The sequence below is a fragment of the Leptodactylus fuscus genome, chromosome 1 (genome assembly GCF_031893055.1).
Source record: "Leptodactylus fuscus isolate aLepFus1 chromosome 1, aLepFus1.hap2, whole genome shotgun sequence".
Taxonomy (NCBI): Eukaryota; Metazoa; Chordata; class Amphibia; order Anura; family Leptodactylidae; genus Leptodactylus; species Leptodactylus fuscus.
In genome coordinates, this window is record NC_134265.1 from 106,931,820 (window position 1) to 106,949,710 (window position 17,891).

At 40.7% G+C, this 17,891-nt stretch overlaps 1 protein-coding gene across 1 annotated transcript in view; it reads left to right on the top strand.

The window, feature by feature from the left end:
* The window catches only part of ARVCF (ARVCF delta catenin family member), a 531,145-nt gene that overhangs the window by 89,367 nt on the left and 423,887 nt on the right, over positions 1–17,891 (top strand). Inside the window, exon 2 of the mRNA XM_075275546.1 lies at positions 4,402–4,445. The gene's annotated coding sequence lies outside the window, so the exon portion shown is untranslated. The remainder of the gene's footprint in view (positions 1–4,401; positions 4,446–17,891) is intronic.

Genomic DNA, 17,891 nt, shown 5'->3' on the forward strand with positions numbered 1-17,891 from the left:
CTCATGGTGATAAAGACGTTTGTAATATGACATGGAGTTCAGATTGTAGAGTAACGAAAGAGCTAATAAGCAGATATGGCTGGTTTTATAACTAGAGAACTGTGGGCTAGTAATGCCAAGCCCTGCAAAAATGGCAGACATACAGTACAGACCAAAAGTTTGGACACACCTTCTCATTGAAAGAGTTTTCTGTATTTTCATGACTATGACAATTTGTAGATTCACACTGAAGGCATCAAAACTATGAATTAACACATGTGGAATTATATACTTAAAGGGGTTGTCCCATCACAAGGATCCTATCTATACTGCTTGATAATGTGAATGTAAGACTTTTCCTAAATACATTGCTTCAGCAAAACTGCTTTGTTTGTCCACTATCTTACTTTATTAATTTTTTTTTTTGACACATCCCTTGACTTATCTGGTCATAAGTCAAGTGATGTATCTGCTGCTCTGAGGGGGGAGGGAGGAGGGGCTAAGTGCACGGGAGCGAGCCTGGAGGGGGGTAGTTTACACTTGGGGGAGGGGGAGGGGCCACCAATACAGACCCGGCATCCGCTGTAATGGAGAGGCGGATGCCGGGGAGTGTAGACGCCGGCACAGGTGAAGCCTGCAGCGGCAGGAGCAATGTTTCTATTCCGGAGGGGAGGGGGGGGTGGAGGAGCGGAATAGCAGCATCGCTCCTGCCGCTGCTGGCTTCACCTGTGCCGGCGTCTACACTCCCCGGCATCCGCCTCTCTATTACAGCAGATGCCGGGTCTGTATTACATTGTGAAAGGCTGTACATCTGATGCCTAGTGCATCGGCAGCGCACACGCCGCTGGCTTTGCATATGTAACCCCGCCCACCAATGACGCAACAAAGCCGGAAGACAGAATAATTTACTGCAGCGAAGACTAGCGAGGATGCGACGTGGGACAACCCCTTTAACAAAAAAGTGTGAAACAACTGAAAATATGTCTTATATTCTAGGTTCTTCAAAGTAGCCACCTTTTGCTTTGATTCCTGCTTTGCACACTCTCGGCATTCTCAAACTCAAGTAGCGCGTGCTTTTGGCGTGCGTGCCGTTTTCTAAAGCGCCCGACTCCAGCCCACAAAACTACATACATCTGTGGACCCTGACTGGGATACAAGTGGAGCTGACGCACGTACTCTCAAGAGTTGATATCACGCGGCGAATCATCTGTTTAGTTATACACAGTTTTTGCACAGAGTCTGAATAAGGTCTTAAATTAGACTGAAAAACGTTTTGCTCTACGAATATCACGATTGTGAACAATAAAGAATTATCACTGGCATAATCTAGTTCATCCTTACATTATCTGTTACGAGTTGGGACCCTACGTTCACACAGAAAAATCCCTAACTGCATCCCTCAATAATATGATAGGTATGGTCACATTACTACAGATGATAACATATTACTCTGTATTATCCTGTATCTGTATTACTATGCTGCTGTAACACGCTGAAATTTCCCCAAGGTGGGACTATTAAAGGATTATCTTATCTTATCTTATCTTATGATGTGATGCAACAGTAGCTTTTCTAGCATGAGGTTCAGCGAAAATTGAAAATTGCAATGAATTGTACACAACTTGTTCCCAGATCATACCCTAAAATAGTCTTGTGACGTGTAAACCACTTCATATTGTTGAAACAAAGTTGCCATGTAGACTTTAGCAAGCATATTTTAATCCTACGGAGTTGACACTGAATCCGCCTCAAAATCTGCTGCCAAAAACGGCTCCTATTGTCTTCTAGTAGCAGAAAAAAGAAGCGACATGCCCCTTCTTCCCGCGGATTCCACAGCTGACTCCTCAGTGCGAGGTTCCCTCCCAATTAGGCGCATTCATTTGGGCCTAATCCAGAGCGGAATGCCGCAACTGGATGCCGGTGCACTGCTAGCCGCCTGGTATGTTCACACGCGAAATCTATTTTCTGCCGTGTGAACATACTCTTAATTGGCTGTATATTTGAAAGTTGGAATAAGTGGAAATTAAAATATGGATACCATTCAGCACTGGAAGTGATATTCAGTTAAAGTTTTGTTTTGCAGACCACAATTCTATGGGTATTTGTTTATGACATACTGCATTGCATGTGAACTTGCCTGTATTGGTTGTAAGTCATATCAGTAAATCGGTTATAACAATATTAGTAAGTTTGTTACTGTGCCCTATCCCTTCTGTCTCTTCTTTCTATTTAAAGAGAATTCTATGTATTGGTTATGGCAGAATATTACTTTTGTTGTTACAATTATTTTAGGTGAATTCTAAGTCTGATTTGATCTTTTTTTTACATTGAAAAGTTTATTGTCTTAATAATGTTCTGTTCCAAATGTCTTCCCAGCTTTTCATTTAAATCAGTATATTGCAATTCTCTTTCCTGGCTTGAGTTATAAACCCAAAGGAAGCAAAGTTTCATTGCTTGGATGTTTTTCAGTACACAAAATCATTTCATTCTAGCCTCAGTCTTATGAGGGATGAAGCCTTGTTTATGCCGCACTGTGACAGAAAGCAATGAAATATCACTTGTTATTTGTCATTGCTAGTCCTTACCTGCACACTTGAAAGTTTTGCTTGTTCATAGGCAGCATAAGCAAAGTGAACAGGAATAAACAAGTGTATTACTATATAGTTCCAGATCTGTAATTTTGAATTCTGAGGTTTTCTCAGCTACTGGTGTAATTTCATTATTGGAACTCTGTCAACAAGGAAACCCCTTCCAAAACCCTGGCTTCTTAGGTGGAAAGATGCTGATTCTGAATGTATAATTGTTATCATTGTACTCATTGGCACCCACCACAGTCCTCTATCCAAGGGTCCATGCGTTGTATTTTTAACTAATCACATCTTTGCATAGCCTTTAGAAAGGCTATTCCATTACTACCTTTAGTATGTAGATTGCCTCAGTGGTTTCTGAATAAGTCTTGTTTTTATTCATATGCTAATTAGACTGGTGCCCGTTGCATCGTGCACTCCTCTCCTGTTGTTTCCTATGAGCACAGCACAGGCTGCTGCTGATAATGATGACTCAGCTCCCTGTATGCACCCACATAGGAGATAATAGGAGAGATGAATGCTGCTGGGAACTTCCTGTGCTGGCTGGAAGCTCATTAGCATATAAATAAAAACGGACTTATTCAGAAACCACTGAGGCAATTTACATACTAAAAGTAGGTGTGGAATAGCCTTTCTAAAGCCTATGCAAGCATGTGATTTAGTTATAAATGACTTTTCCCAGTGATAGAGCCCCTTTAATGTACCAGGAATTAATCTGTGTTTTATAATTAGAAACATTTTGAACTTTCATATGTTGTTATATATTTACTATATGTGAGGGAGACAGGAAATTGAAACCTTTTAAGATCTTCTTAGGCTAAGACTTCATGTAGTGGACTGGAGCAAAAAGCTGCTGTTTCCCTAGGTATAATTGGCATTGGTTTTGGAAATCGCAGCATGTCCACTGCACGGCTTTTTTTGCAGTGTGCAGATGGGATCCACGTGGGCCCCGACCTTAGGTTGTTTAGAACTGTTGGCCTATTGATATATACTTATTATAGATGGCTTATTACTGAAGAACCTATTGAGAAGATATCTGTGCAAGTTTTATATAATGTTGTTCTATGGGTAACTAAACTTTCAAACAACTTTTGATTTTCTGGCAGCGTTTTTGTCATTAATATTTTATTGCAATATACGTTATAAATTAATTTAAACCCTGTGCTCATTCATTCCCTTTCTCACTCGAATAGCGGTATGTGGGCACTTATGTAATTTAATTGGTGATTAATCAGAAAATTTACTTATGATCTTGGTATGTTATGAAAGCCAAGAATCCCATCTTTCATATGGCACCAGCTATGTTTTATGTTTTAAAATTCTGAAAAATTTGTACACCATATCCTCAGACTTAGCATTAGACAAAGTTCTCCCTTGAATGTTGCTTTAATGCATTATTTGGATGCAAGATTTAGACTCTCTATAGGCAGTCTGATGCCAATCTTGTTTAATGGAAATCACCTTCTAAATAAAAATATCATGAGCATCTCTGACTATTGGAAACACTATTTACATGTGGTAAAGAGGAAGGACTCTACATACATCTAACCTTGGCAAAGTTCTGTCACATGAACTTGATCTGGTCAGTAACTACATTCTCATGAATTGATAAGTTTCTTTGGAAGTCCATGTGGCAACTGATGATTGTAAATGCAGGCAGATGACTTATCACAAGTCAGTGTTGAGGTCTGTCTGTGTGGTCAGCCTTACTGACGTGTTACATTGGGTGTCATATAACTCAGATTTTTAGTCTAGTCTTTAGGAGAAAATGCATACTCAGTTGCTATTTAAGTGTATATATGGATAAAACATGATATGTATTCTTTTGCTTTAGGTTCACCTTTGTGGCCATGGAATTCTAACAAGACAACTCTCACGGTAAGAGTCTTCATTGGTTGATGTTTAACATTAGTATAAAATTCTGCAGGTTGAAACAAAATGCAAAGTGGATGAAATTTGAAGAAATCTTTTTCACAGGCTGCAAAAAAAATCTGCACAAAATATGTGCAAAAATTGTGCTGCAGATTTCAAACCCCCTACGTAAAATGGACCCACAGGGAAGAAACAACATTTTGCAATATTCTCACTCTAGTAATTCCTTCACCCAGCAGTTAAGTTACTACTCTGTGTCTTTAAACCATAGGATCTTGTTATTATTGAAGATATTATAGATCGGACCATATTGAATAATTATATTCTTCCACTAGAGACTGCCCACATGGTTGTCTACCTCTTTATATGCTACCTGCAAAACTGTACATTAGTTCCAGTATACCAGGAGATGCCCTCTGAATAAAAATAGTGAGGCATATTTGTTCTTTTCTTAGTTAGAAGATATAAAAATTCACACCTATGTACAAAAAGTTGCACAACTTTTTTACTTTTTCACATCCTTTGCCACTTCTGCACAAACAACATAAAGGAACAGGTTATTACAAATCCGCCCTCTGTCTCTAGAGGCTCTGTTCACACTAGTAATGTGACTTTCATATATAGCAAAAGTCTCAACTTTGTGCTGGATCTATCACATGATACTGGCAGGCCTCATTCACTTATAACGGAGTACGTTGAATTCTGCAGGGGAGTCTAACTTTGACAGGTAAAATAACACTTTGTCTCGTCGGACACAATAGAATCTACAATGGTGGCTTCTTATGAAACCCCTAAGAGAGATGTACCGTATTTTTCGGACTATAAGACGCACTTTTTTTTCCTCCAAATATGGGAGGAAAATGTAGGTGCGTCTTATAGTCCAAATGTAGTGCTAGGAATGAGCGGAGCTAGAATGTAGTGGGCGGGAATGTAGTGGGCGGGAATGTAGTGGGCGGGGCAAGCACAGCGCCAGTTTAGTCCCGTCAGTTAGAAGGAAAGCAGGTATGTTACGGTAATTGACTGCGAGTGGTACCGAATCCTGCAGAGCGTTTGCCATAGCTAACAGGTCTCCGCTGTACATGAGACCCGATAGCTATGGCAATCTCTCTGTGAGAGATAATGTCCCACAGAGAGCTAAAAAAGTGCCCATGATACCTGTACTAAGATGTCGGGTCTAAAAGATGGCCGGCGCTCCTGCAGAGCGTTTGCCATAGCTAACAGGTCTCCGCTGTACAGGAGACCCGATGGCTATTGCAATCTCTATGTAAGAACGGCCAGAAACTTTTACCTGTAATGTTGCAGGCCAGCTCCCGCAGAGCCGACCTGTTCCTGAGTTTCAGAGCCGCGTGGCACAGGAACAGGTCGGCTCTGCGGGAGCTGGCCTGCAGCATTACAGGTAAAAGTTTCTGGCCGCTCTTACAGAGAGATTGCAATAGCCATCGGGTCTCCTGTACAGCGGAGACACGGTAGCTATGGTAACCGCTCTGCAGGAGCGCCGGCCATCTTTTAGACCCGACATCTTAGTACAGGTATCATGGGCACTTTTTTAGCTCTCTGTGGGACATTATCTCTCACAGAGAGATTGCCATAGCTATCGGGTCTCATGTACAGCGGAGACCTGTTAGCTATGGCAAACGCTCTGCAGGAAGGGCCTTCATAGTACGGTCATATAGTGAGCCTCTCCCATAGACTGCAATACAGTTGTATTGCAGTCTATGGGACTTGCAATCAAATGATTGCAGGTTCAAACCCCCTAGGTGGGTGAAAATAAAATATTAAAAAAATTTTTTTATAGCTATGAAAAAAAATATATAAAAAAAAAATTCAAATCACCCCCATATCCCTAGAATACATATAAAACAAAAACATTACTGTGAAACACAAACACATTAGGAATCCCTGTGTCCAAAAACCCCTGATCTACAAACTTATGAAAATATTTTTCTCGTATGGTGACTGCTGTAGCAGAGGAAAAATTGGTACTATTCCGTTATCGGGCCAGCAGAGCTGTTCAGCACCAGCATCGGGACATGCTGAACTGCTGACTGCTGGCCCGATGCTGGCTGGCACTGGAGCTGTGTAAAGGAGCAGCAGATCACATGGTTCCCTGATGATTAGAAGAGTTTCCATACTTAAAGCTTAAAGTCCCTAATGGTTGTTAATGCTGCTGTTGAGTTCTGTTTACATTGGTGAAATAATATGTTCTGTTATTAAATATTTTACAAATTTTTTGCTTCAAAATTTTTTTTCCTATTTTCCTCCTCTAAAACCTTAGTGCGTCTTATGGTCCGGTGCGTCTTATAGTCCGAAAAATACGGTAAACACAGCATTAGAAATTGTACTCCATCATAGCTGCCTCCATATAAACAGTTTGCATTATTATAGAGCCCCATTCTTTTTTGGTATTGGTGAAAAGTTTTGGATATTGAATGTGAATTTTTTACATCTTTTTTTTTTTTTGAGTTTTTCCACTACGGTTCCTTACATAACTGTTTGGAAAAGCTGTAGAGGTATTGACTAACAGATTTTTCTTGTTTCCTACCAACTAAAAATGGCTAATTTAATCCTTTATATGCAGTGGCTCAGGCTGTCAAGAAAGACTTCATAGCTTGTGAACATTCTGCCTATTGAGCTGAAATATGCAGAACTGCTATTCTAAAAGACCACAGCTCTAAGAATTCATAAAAAATCACCACGCTTATGCATATGTATCTTAACATTTACAGTACCAGAAATTTTGTAGGAAGAGTTGAGAATCCCAGAAGATTCATTCATTTTACAAAAAAATCTTTTGCTTGTGTTTCAAGTTTTTTACCTTCATAATGGGATATTTTGTGAAAAGTGCACTTGTTAACCCTTTCCCGCCGATGGCATTTTTTGATTTTCGTTTTTGACTCCCCTCCTTCTAAACCCCATAACTTTTTTATTTCTCCGCTCCCAGAGCCATATGGGGTCTTAATTTTCGCGGGACAAATTTTTCTTCATGATGCCGCCTTGTGATGTATAGACCAGCCTGCAAAAGAAAGAGGCTGCAGACCGGCCGGGGAGCCTTGTAAAGGCTCCCGGCTGTCATTCCAACGTGACGTCGGCCCTGGAGCATGATCCAGGAGCTGGCGATCACCGGCAAAATGGCAGCGCCCATGCGCCGCCGGGAAAATGGCGCCTCTGGCGCCTTTGACCATGGTGCCGGAGGGGTTAATGCCTCCGATCGGTCCGGGGACTGATTAGAAGCATTAGAGCCGGTTGTCTACGGCTTAAAGCAGTAGACACCCGGCGGCTATAGCGGCCGCCCGGTTCCCGGGCGGTCGCCATAGTTACACACCCGACATGCGGCGTACTATTACGGCGGATGTCGGGAAGGGGTTAAATACTGTATGTCATATACCTAAGTGTTAATTCACACGGGGCAAAATGGTCAGTATTTTGATGTGAAAACCGCGTCAAAATCCTGCTAAAAAAAATGCCTCCTATTGAAATAAATGGGAGCCGGTCATTTCCTTTTTCCATGAGTGGTTTGTTCTCACTCATGGAAAAAAGAAGTGAGCTGCCCTTTCTTCAGGCGGATTCTGTGGCTGATTCTGCCTTGCGACACCACCCTCCGGACTAGGCCCATTCATTTGACCTAATCCGGAGCAGAAAGCCGCGACGGGATGCCAGTGCACTGCACCGGCATCCCATCGTGGAAGCTGCAACGGAGTGTATACACGCGGAATCCCGTGTGAACTAGCCCTAAAAGTATGCTCACCAGCAATTTCTTGATCACAACGATTTACTTTTATCTGTATTGCAGTTGGGATGTTGCCACCTCTTACCCTGTTTCCCCGAAAATAAGACATGTTCTTATAATTAATTAGCTAACGAAATATATGACCTTTCTTATTTTCGGGGGATGTTTTATGCAGCGGCTGGAGCGGGGAACAATCGGCAAACGAAGCGGGGAACAATTAGCGGAGTGCCGGCATGACTGCCGGTTGTATGTGATCCAGAAGGTGAAGGGGGGGTGTCTTATTTTCGGGGAAACAGGGTAGTATGCTTTGTGTATAAGAGCTTATTCACATTTACATTTTTAACAGACGTATGCTTTACAAATTTATCAAGACACTTATTCATTTTTAATGGACAATGCAGAAAAGAACAGAGCTCTGTCTTGGTCTGTTATCTGCCCATTAAAGCCTGTTAGTCTGTGAAGCTGTCCATGTGCTGTCCATTTTCCACTTACCCAAAAACATTGAAAAAGATAGAAATTTAGTTTGAAACAAAAATCAGTAAAAAAAATAGAAATTACTTTGGAAAAAAAAAAATGCTTGATATGTTTTGTCATGGACAGGATAAATGGATCAGCCATTTCAGGACACAAACACAAATCCAAAGCAACGTGTACTGCCTGTGACAGCTCACATACATTATAAATGAGAACGTAAATAAGCCCTTACTCGACATAATTTAGTATTTTAATAGATTACAGTAGTCACTTACAAATAAAATAATATCATGTAACATCACTAGCTCAGGTAAGCTTATAGAAAATAAATAACCCCAGAAATACTGTGCACTTTCCAGAAATAAGTACACAAAATGTCAGGGAAATAGTTTTTCCAGCAAATAGAACAAGTGGGTCAGGAATTTATATAGTCCATGCTCCAAAGTTATTTTAGTAGATACATATAATACATATATTTTGTCATATGCATGCGATTTTGAGAACGTTGCTAGGTCAGCATATAGTTGGCAAACCTCTTTAAATCAGTAGTGATCTGAGGCTGACTCAATTAGACAGAAGAAAAATAGGTGGATTACTTTTTGATATTATTGTAAAGTTTAGAAATTCCTTATTTAAATTTTTTATATCACATAATTCATAATTATTAACATACATTTATATTTGTCATGTTAGAAAATGGGTCGTCCATCAGTCTCTAGATCAAAGAAGTTCAAGCTCTCAATTAAGTAGTCAGAGAGCTTTGTATGGGCCCTTTACTTATGTTTTTCTATAGTCTGTAAGCGACCTTCTGGGGGTGATCTGAAGCAGGACAACCCTCAGCAAAACATTTGTTCTTCTTAGGTCTCGAAATGGAAGGTGGACCACCTCTGTTAAAAGTTATGAAAATTTTTTTGAAATGACAGGTACTTAAAGGGGTTATCTGATTTCTAAGATTGATGACCTATCCTTGGTATCGGCAGGGGTCTGAAATCCAGGGTCCTGAGGCAGTGTCGGAGAGTATGTGGGGCAGCGGTGTAGCATTTACACTCACCACGACAGTTTGTATGGTGAATGTACAGCACAGCTCTCACACACTGTCTTGGCAACAGTTCTCTATGGAAGTCCCAGGTGTTGGACCCCACAGATCTAATATTGGGACCTTCGCTGATCAGCTGTTTGAAGGCAGTTCACAGCCCCTTAAAGGAATCCTATCTTTCAAACACATTTTTTTCTGAGTAACACGTCAGAATAGCCTTAAGAAAGGCTATTCTTCTCCTACCTTTCATTGTCTTCTCCACGCCGCCGTTCTGTAGGAATCCCATTTTTTGTCGGTATTCAAATGAGTTATCTTGCAGCACTGGGGGGCGGGCCTCAGCGCTCAAACAGCACTGGGGGTGTCCAAATGCTGCGAGAGAACTCTCTCCAGTGCCGCCTCCATCTTCGTCAGCAATAGCCTGTTCTTCCGGCGTAGGTTTCAGACTTCTAGGCCTCGGGCAGAGCAGACTGCGCATGCCCACAGGCCACGAGAAAATGGCTGCTTACATATTGTGTAAGAGGCCATTTTCTTGTGGCCTGTGGGCATGCACAGTCTGCTCTGCCTGAGGCCTAGAAGTGTGAAACCTGCACCGGAAGAAGACGAGTGAAGAGGATGTTGCTGAAGAAGATGGAGGCAGTGCTGGAGAGTTCTCTCACAGCATTGGGGACGCCCGCAGTGCTGCGAGAGAACTTATTTGCATACCGACAAAAAACAGGATTCCTACAGAAAGGCGGCGTGGAGAAGATAACGAAAGGTAGAAGAAGAATAGCCTTTCTTAAGGCTATTCCTACGTGTTACTCAGAAAAAAATGTGTATGAAAGATAAGATTCCTTTAAATAGCTTATTAGTGGGGTCCTGGTTGTTGACCCCCATAGAGCTTTTATTGATTACCTAATAGGTGTAATACAGATAATAGACAATATTTGCTACATTGTCGAACCTATATTGAAACAGTAAAAAAAAGTAAATACCCATTTGTGATAGTCACACTTTCATTTCTGACTGGAGTTTTCCTTTAACCCATAGTATGCCTGCTTAAGCTAATATTGGTAACCTTCCTATACCTTTACCTATACCTTATACAATTTACCGGTTATATTCTACTTTTGCACTTGCTTCAAGGTACAAAAATGAATTGCTGCTCTTTGCCTAGGCAAGCTCACAACCCAGACATTAGGGCATGATGTGTCATGCTTTCCTCCCTAGTGTCATTGAGAAGAGTATTGGTTTAACATGAGACAGTTCTGTGCTGGGTAAATGTACCCGAGGTGCCGATCCTGGCACAGGTGCCGGAGGTTGCTGATCCCTGATATACAATATACTATAAGTTACAAAAATACTTTATTATTTAGTTGTTTGCTGTGACAAAGAAAAAATAATTCAATTATTGTTAAAGTAATAATGCATGTTTTTTATTATTATTATTATTATTATTATTATTATTATTATTATTATTATCCGTATTTTTCGGACTATAAGACGCACTGGACTTTTTTTTTAGAGGTTTTAGAGGAGGAAAATAGGGAAAAAAAATTTTGAAGCAAAAACTGGTAAAATATAGAATATATGGGAGTTGTAGTTTTGCAACAGCTGCAAGGCCACTTTGACAGGTGACCCTGCAGCTGTACGGGGATGCATAGAGCGTTTTTTTTGCGGGGCCAGCTGTAATTTTTAGTTATACCATTTTGGGGGATATCTATTGCTTAGATCACCTTGTATTGAAAAAAAAACAGGAGGTGATTTAGAACTTTTATTTATTTCATATTTTTAAAGCTTTTTTTTTTTTACTATTTTATTCCCCCCCGGGGGCTTGAACCTGCGGTCACTTGATCGCAAGTCCCATAGACGGTAATACCCAGGTGGACCTACAGGGAAGGGTCCCAACCCAGAATATATATGAGAATAAAGGATCCTAGTAGGCTGAATTGTAATATCAAAGATACTTTATTTAACTAATAGTACAAATTGCACTGTGCCACACGTGGCTATACAGAGTATATACGAGAACGTTTCGGCAAGTTCTGCCTTCCTCAAGCTCGTAGTAATGATAGGAGTGTAGAATAGGCTCCAAAAGGGCAGGGTGAGGTGAAGTTCCCCCCTGTTTATTGTCCTGTCAGGCAGGTACGGGTAATGGCCGTATTGGCGTGTAAAGTATACTCAGTTGTGCAACACGACCTTGTAGGCTCAAATAGGTCCCTTAGAATAAGGGTATCCTAGGGAGTAGCTGTGGTCTGTTTGCTCAGCTTGTCCTACTCTGGTCTCTGACATGTGAATCAATTGTAGGCAGGCACACTGGTGAGTAGTTCACAATAGCAGTTGTGGCCTCCTGAGAGTCTCCAGTATAGGTGTCCTGATGTGTGTGGCCCCGGGCGGGTTCCGTTGGTGGCGGTCGGGAGCAGAGGGCTCATAGAGACCAGCCGCAATACTAATATAGCCGTGACAGGCCTGGGAGCCTCATTAGGCTCCCGGCTGTCACCCGAACAGGTCGGCTCCTGCGATATCGCCGCGCAGGAGCCGGCCTGCAACTTTACAGGTACGGGGCCGGTGGGGACCGTCCCCCCCGGGGGAGAAGGGGCCACGGATACTGACCCGGCATCCGCTGTACTAGAGAGGCGGATGCCGGGGAGGGATAGACGCCGGGGCCTGAGACATCGCTACGATCCTCTGCCCTGCATGAAGCCAGCGGCGGGGGGACGGAGGAGCCCCTGCCGCTGCTGGCTTCATGCAGGGCAGAGGAGCGCAGCGATGTCTCAGGCCCCGGCGTCTATCACTTGCCGGCTTCCATCTCTCTATTACAGCGGGTGCCAGGCGCCACCTTCAGACTATAATACGCACCCTTCTTTTCCCCCAAAATTTTGGGGAAAAAAAGTGCGTTTTATAGTCCGAAAAATACGGTACATGGAATATAAAACAGTAGGTAGTTTTCTACAGGAGCTTTATTCCCAAATTACAATTATCAGCTCCACATGATAAACACTCTGACTTTGAATTACACACACACATACATAGATGCAATATTTTTACATACATACATATACATAGTTATGCTCACCAACATAAACAGTACAGCAGGCAAGCTTCACCCACTATATCACATTTATATGATATAAGACTATGATGGCAAATCAGTGGATAATTATTAGGATCAATTTGTCTGCAATCTGAATTCATATCAGAGCCATTCAGTGGTGGTGGCTCCAATTACTTCTCAGTCACAGTCAATAGCCGATTAAAGTGCTGGGGAAAAGATTTATGGAGAAGGTTCCTCCCCTGTTAATTATTTTCCTATCACTGAAGAGTAATGATAAGGACAAATGAATGAAAGACAATTACAGACACCCCCTTTCTGCATATTTTACTATGTAAAGTTCTAGTTTGACGGAAATGCTTAAGACTGCAAAATATCTGCTAAAGTAATGCTGTGTTATGCTACATTTCTCTGCCCTTCTTCACTCCCATATGTTCAATTGAAAATGTGTTTGTTTGTTTTTTTTGTTTTTTTTAATTGATTGACCTATTCTTAGAACAGGTCATCAATTGAAGGTTGGCAGGGATGTAACACTTGGGATTCCCACTGATCAGCGGTTTGAAGAGACCGCAGCATTCAGGTGAATGCCAAAGCGTCGTCATTACAAGTCAAGCACAACACTGTACATGGTAGTAGCTCCCATATCACTTCAAACGGCTGATCTGTGGGGTCCTGGGTGTCAAACCAACATTGATCTATGGTTGATGACCTATCTTAATGGCTTTGATAAGGTGTTAGACTTTATTAAAGCTTTAAGCTTATAAGTTGTGGCTTGTGTAGCAATCTAACCATAGTCAAGCCCAGTATGCATACTGAAAACATTACTCTACACAAAATCATTTGCTACAAATCTATTACAACGCAGGAACAATAGCAGTAAAAATAAACTGTATGTGATACCTAATGTGTGGTGCTTCTTTTCTTTCATGCATGATAATCTTGTGTCATTTAAATGTTGACCTAAATATCCAGCCCAGATGTAACAACTGAATACAACTGTAATAGATCCTTAGTCTATCTAGCAAGATGAGTATGATGCGTCTATAAAGCTTGTCTTTAAAGGGATTTTAAACTAATTTACTTCTTGAGGATTCATGATAATCTTTTTCAATCTTGTCATCTGTGTCCACTGTAGAGTTGAATAGTCTACGTTTTTTTTAAATCTGTAGATGGTTTGTGAATTGAATCCTTCCTTTGTGTTCCTAAATTACGTTTTAAAATTTTACATGCATCATCTACCAGTCCTCGAAAACTATTGAGCTATTGTGAAATCCAGGCCTGAGTTGGGAGAAACTTATTGACTTCATCTCCATGTTACATGCTCATTAACAAAACTGTATTGACTTGTTGATAACATATATTACAGAAACATGTTTCTTGATTTTAATTTTAAGGTGACAGCACTTAGGTTGTAATATTAAAGGGATTTCCAAGTTCACACGGCAGAATTAAAAGGAGAATACAAGGTGGTCTTTTACTTTAAAATCCTCTCTAAGACCAGGGCCCCATGTGGTATAAAACTGAAGCGTTTTACAGTCACTGCAAAGTGGATGAGATTCTAATGAATAACATCCACACATTGCAGAAAAATCTATAATTTCCAAAACCGTCACGATTTTGGAAATCGCAGCATGTCAATTATACCTATGAAAAGGCTGGTTGATGGAATTTTTGACGGCTTCCCTGAGCCACACCCTAGACACATTTTAGGCAGTTTGGCCAGCCTGGGACTCTTTTTGTGCTCTGAATAGCCTCTAACCCCCTTCCCGTTATGTCCTTTCCTTTGTGGTTTGTGTTCCCCCTGTCTTTTTTGTGTACGTTATGTTCTGTTTTACTGTTATTTTATTCCACTGATATATGAGTGCCTAATTTTTTTTTTTTGGCTTTTGTATTGTTATTTTATGTATGTTAAAAATTCTTTCAATAAAAATTACAGTTGATTAAAAAAAAAAAAAAAAAAAAAAAAAAGGCTGGTTGGTTTCCCTATAGGTATAATGTAAATAACAGTGGTACAAGAAGCAGCATGTATAAGGAAGCCAAGCAAAGGGTGTAGAACAGAACAGTGAGTAACACTGAGTAGCAGATAATTTTGAAAGCTAGATAACCCCTTTAATATTATCTATCAATGTATATTAATTCTTGTAACTAAACCATTTATGAAGGAGTTAGTTACAAAGGTTAAGTCAGAATTGGACTGTGGGAAAGTAGAAGAGTCAGAGTCTTAGGCGCTTTTCACATCATGTTTTGATCATCCATTTAACTGATCTGATTTGCAAATGCTGAAAACTGATGCTAAAAATGGATGAAAGCAGATGGAAAATGATGGCCATTCATTACATAGAGTCAATGCTAAATAAAAACAGATTAGTTACTGTTGGACATACCATACTTATGTGTCCCATAAAGAAACTCAACAGAAACAGATCCACTTTTATGTAACATTGACTATGTCAAGGGATGATCATCAGTTTCTATCTGCTTTCATCCATTTTTTTTTCTTTTTTGAACTGTAATTTTTATTGAAAGGATTTTTGTAAAATACAACACAACACAAGAGTTAAAAACATGAACGTGAAGTAATGCACATACCGTCAAATAGACTGTGAATGTGTACACATCACAGAAACCTGAGAGTGGAAATGAGGGGGTGGGGGAGGAAGGGAAGGGGAAGGAGTCAGAGACGATTCAAAATACAGTATGCGTCCCAAGATGACCATATAGCCTGGAACGCCTCAACAGTATGGTTAAGTGTGGCCATCAAGTTCTTCATGCTATGGACATCCTTAATTCGGGCTACAAGATCAGAACCAGAGGGAGGAGAGGCACTCTTCCATCGGAGAGCCATAAGAGTTTTGGCTGCGATACAGAGATAAAGAAACAATTTAGAGGTCTGTTTACCTAGATGAGTAGGGGGAGATTGAGGGAGATAGATGAGGGATGTAAATGCTTTCATCCATTTTTAGCATCCGGGTTTGTTTGTTTTTTTATCCAAAAAACTGATCAGTTAAACTGATAAAAATTTGAAGTGAACTGGCCTAATGAATCCTCAGCTCTGAAAACATGCAGCTACATTTTGGATATAATACAGGGAATATTTTTTCTTACATGCCGTGTTAGGATTTTCTGAATACTGATATATGCTAATCCCGTACTGTCTCCATAGTGCCCAATATCAGTTGTAAATAGAACATAGCCACAATAGTTGAAAGTAAAGAAACCTATCTGATGACATGATCTGCAGCAAACCCTTTCAGTTGATGGATGGGTTCAGGGATTGGGGTCTCACATCAGATATATCCACTCACTGTATAGGTTCTAGGTTCCACATTGCCTTCCAGCTCACCTGTCAGGGGGGATGAAGCAACCCCTACAATCACACATTTACACACCGAGCTTCCACCGCTTGCCACTAAAGGATAGACGAGACACCAATGTATCCACGTCACGGCCACTAGCACAGAAAAGAGTAACACCGCTAGTGATAGTTACTATAGATGAGCGAACAGTAAAATGTTCGAGATTCGATATTCGTTTCGAGTAGCCCCTCAATATTCGACTACTCGAATCGAATATTGAACCCTATTATACTCTATGGGGGCAAAATTCTCGTTTCAGGGGTAGGCAAATTATAGGGGTAGGCAAATTATACTTACCAAGTCCACGAGTGAGGGTCGGGCTGGATCCTCCGAGAAATCTTCTCCGTGCAGCGTCCCCGCGGCATCTTCCGGCTCTGAATTCACTCTGCCAGGCATCGGGCCTGGGCAGAGGCGACTGCGCATGCCCGCACTACAAGCGGGCATGCGCAGTCGGCTCTGCCCAGGCCCGATGCCTGGCAGAGTGAATTCAGAGCCGGAAAATGCTGCGGGGAAGCTGCACAGAGAAGACTTCTAAAGGTAGGCAAAGAACCAGCGTTAATTGGCCGACTGTATAGCATTCGGCCAATCAATGCTGGTTCTGCATCAAACTTTTCCATTCGAATAGCGAGTGGTACTCGATCGAGTACGAGTATTTCGAATACCGTAGTATTCGATCGAATACCGTAGTATTCGATCGAATACCTACTCGATCGAATACTACTCGCTCATCTCTAATAGTTACATTGTTTGTAATTGTGGGAACATTAGAGCTAAAGGACAAACATATTACTTTTTAGATTTAGTATACATAAAAGGGGCACAGTGCTTTAACAGACCAGTTAAATCCTGGCTGTTGGAGCTTGACGTTTGAAACAGACAGACTACACTAAGCTGTGTCTTCAAAAAAATGACCAAGAAGGAAGGGATACCCTCAAATTTATGGATTCCCCGACTCTAACCTATTTCCTGAAACTTTCCTTCTGTCAATTCAGAATTTTCTTTGTTCAACATACTGACCCCAGGCCACTCAAACCTTCCAACTGACCATGAGCCATGATGTCTGAATTTGGGGACCCCAATCAAAGACTTTCTAATTAGGAGCTTTCTGTTTTGAATGTACTTACTTGGGATTCTTAACCACCTGTCTCCTGGCTCATTTATCATAAAAATTAGAGTTCCCAACCCAGACAAGTATACAAAAGGTATACCCACTCTCCTAACTATACTCCTCAATAAAAAAAAAACAAAAAAACAAGATTATAAGGAAATTCCCAAACAGACACATAACTGATAAGTGGGCTATTTGGGCTACTAACCCACTGGTTCGAGGTTTAGTGTTCAACCAAATCGACCTGAGAGGCTCCCTTTTAAAAGTTCTTTACCACTTCTATGCCCCAGCTTAGAACGTATTCATATTCATAAGTTACAGTATAAAGTTGTCTTTTGTGTTACTCACTTTCCACATCATATGGAAAAATAGATTTTATTTTATTTTTTACTGTGCAAACCTTCTGCAACATAACTTAGAAATATATTACTGAAGAATGCTATCTGAATACCGAACAAGGATTCGGATAAATAGTAACTTACATACGGCCAGCCAAAAATATTGGGGAAAATTTGCTAATTATATCTAAGATTTAAACTAGACAGTGTGTGTATATGTATGTGTGTGTGTGTATATATATATATATATATATATATATATATATATGTAAAATGTAAGAATATATGCAAAATTCTCAGATGAGACAAAAGGATTGTCTATTGAGCCACAATTCTGGGGTTCTTTGCTTAGTAAAGCTCAGTCTTTGACTGTCAATGGTATGTT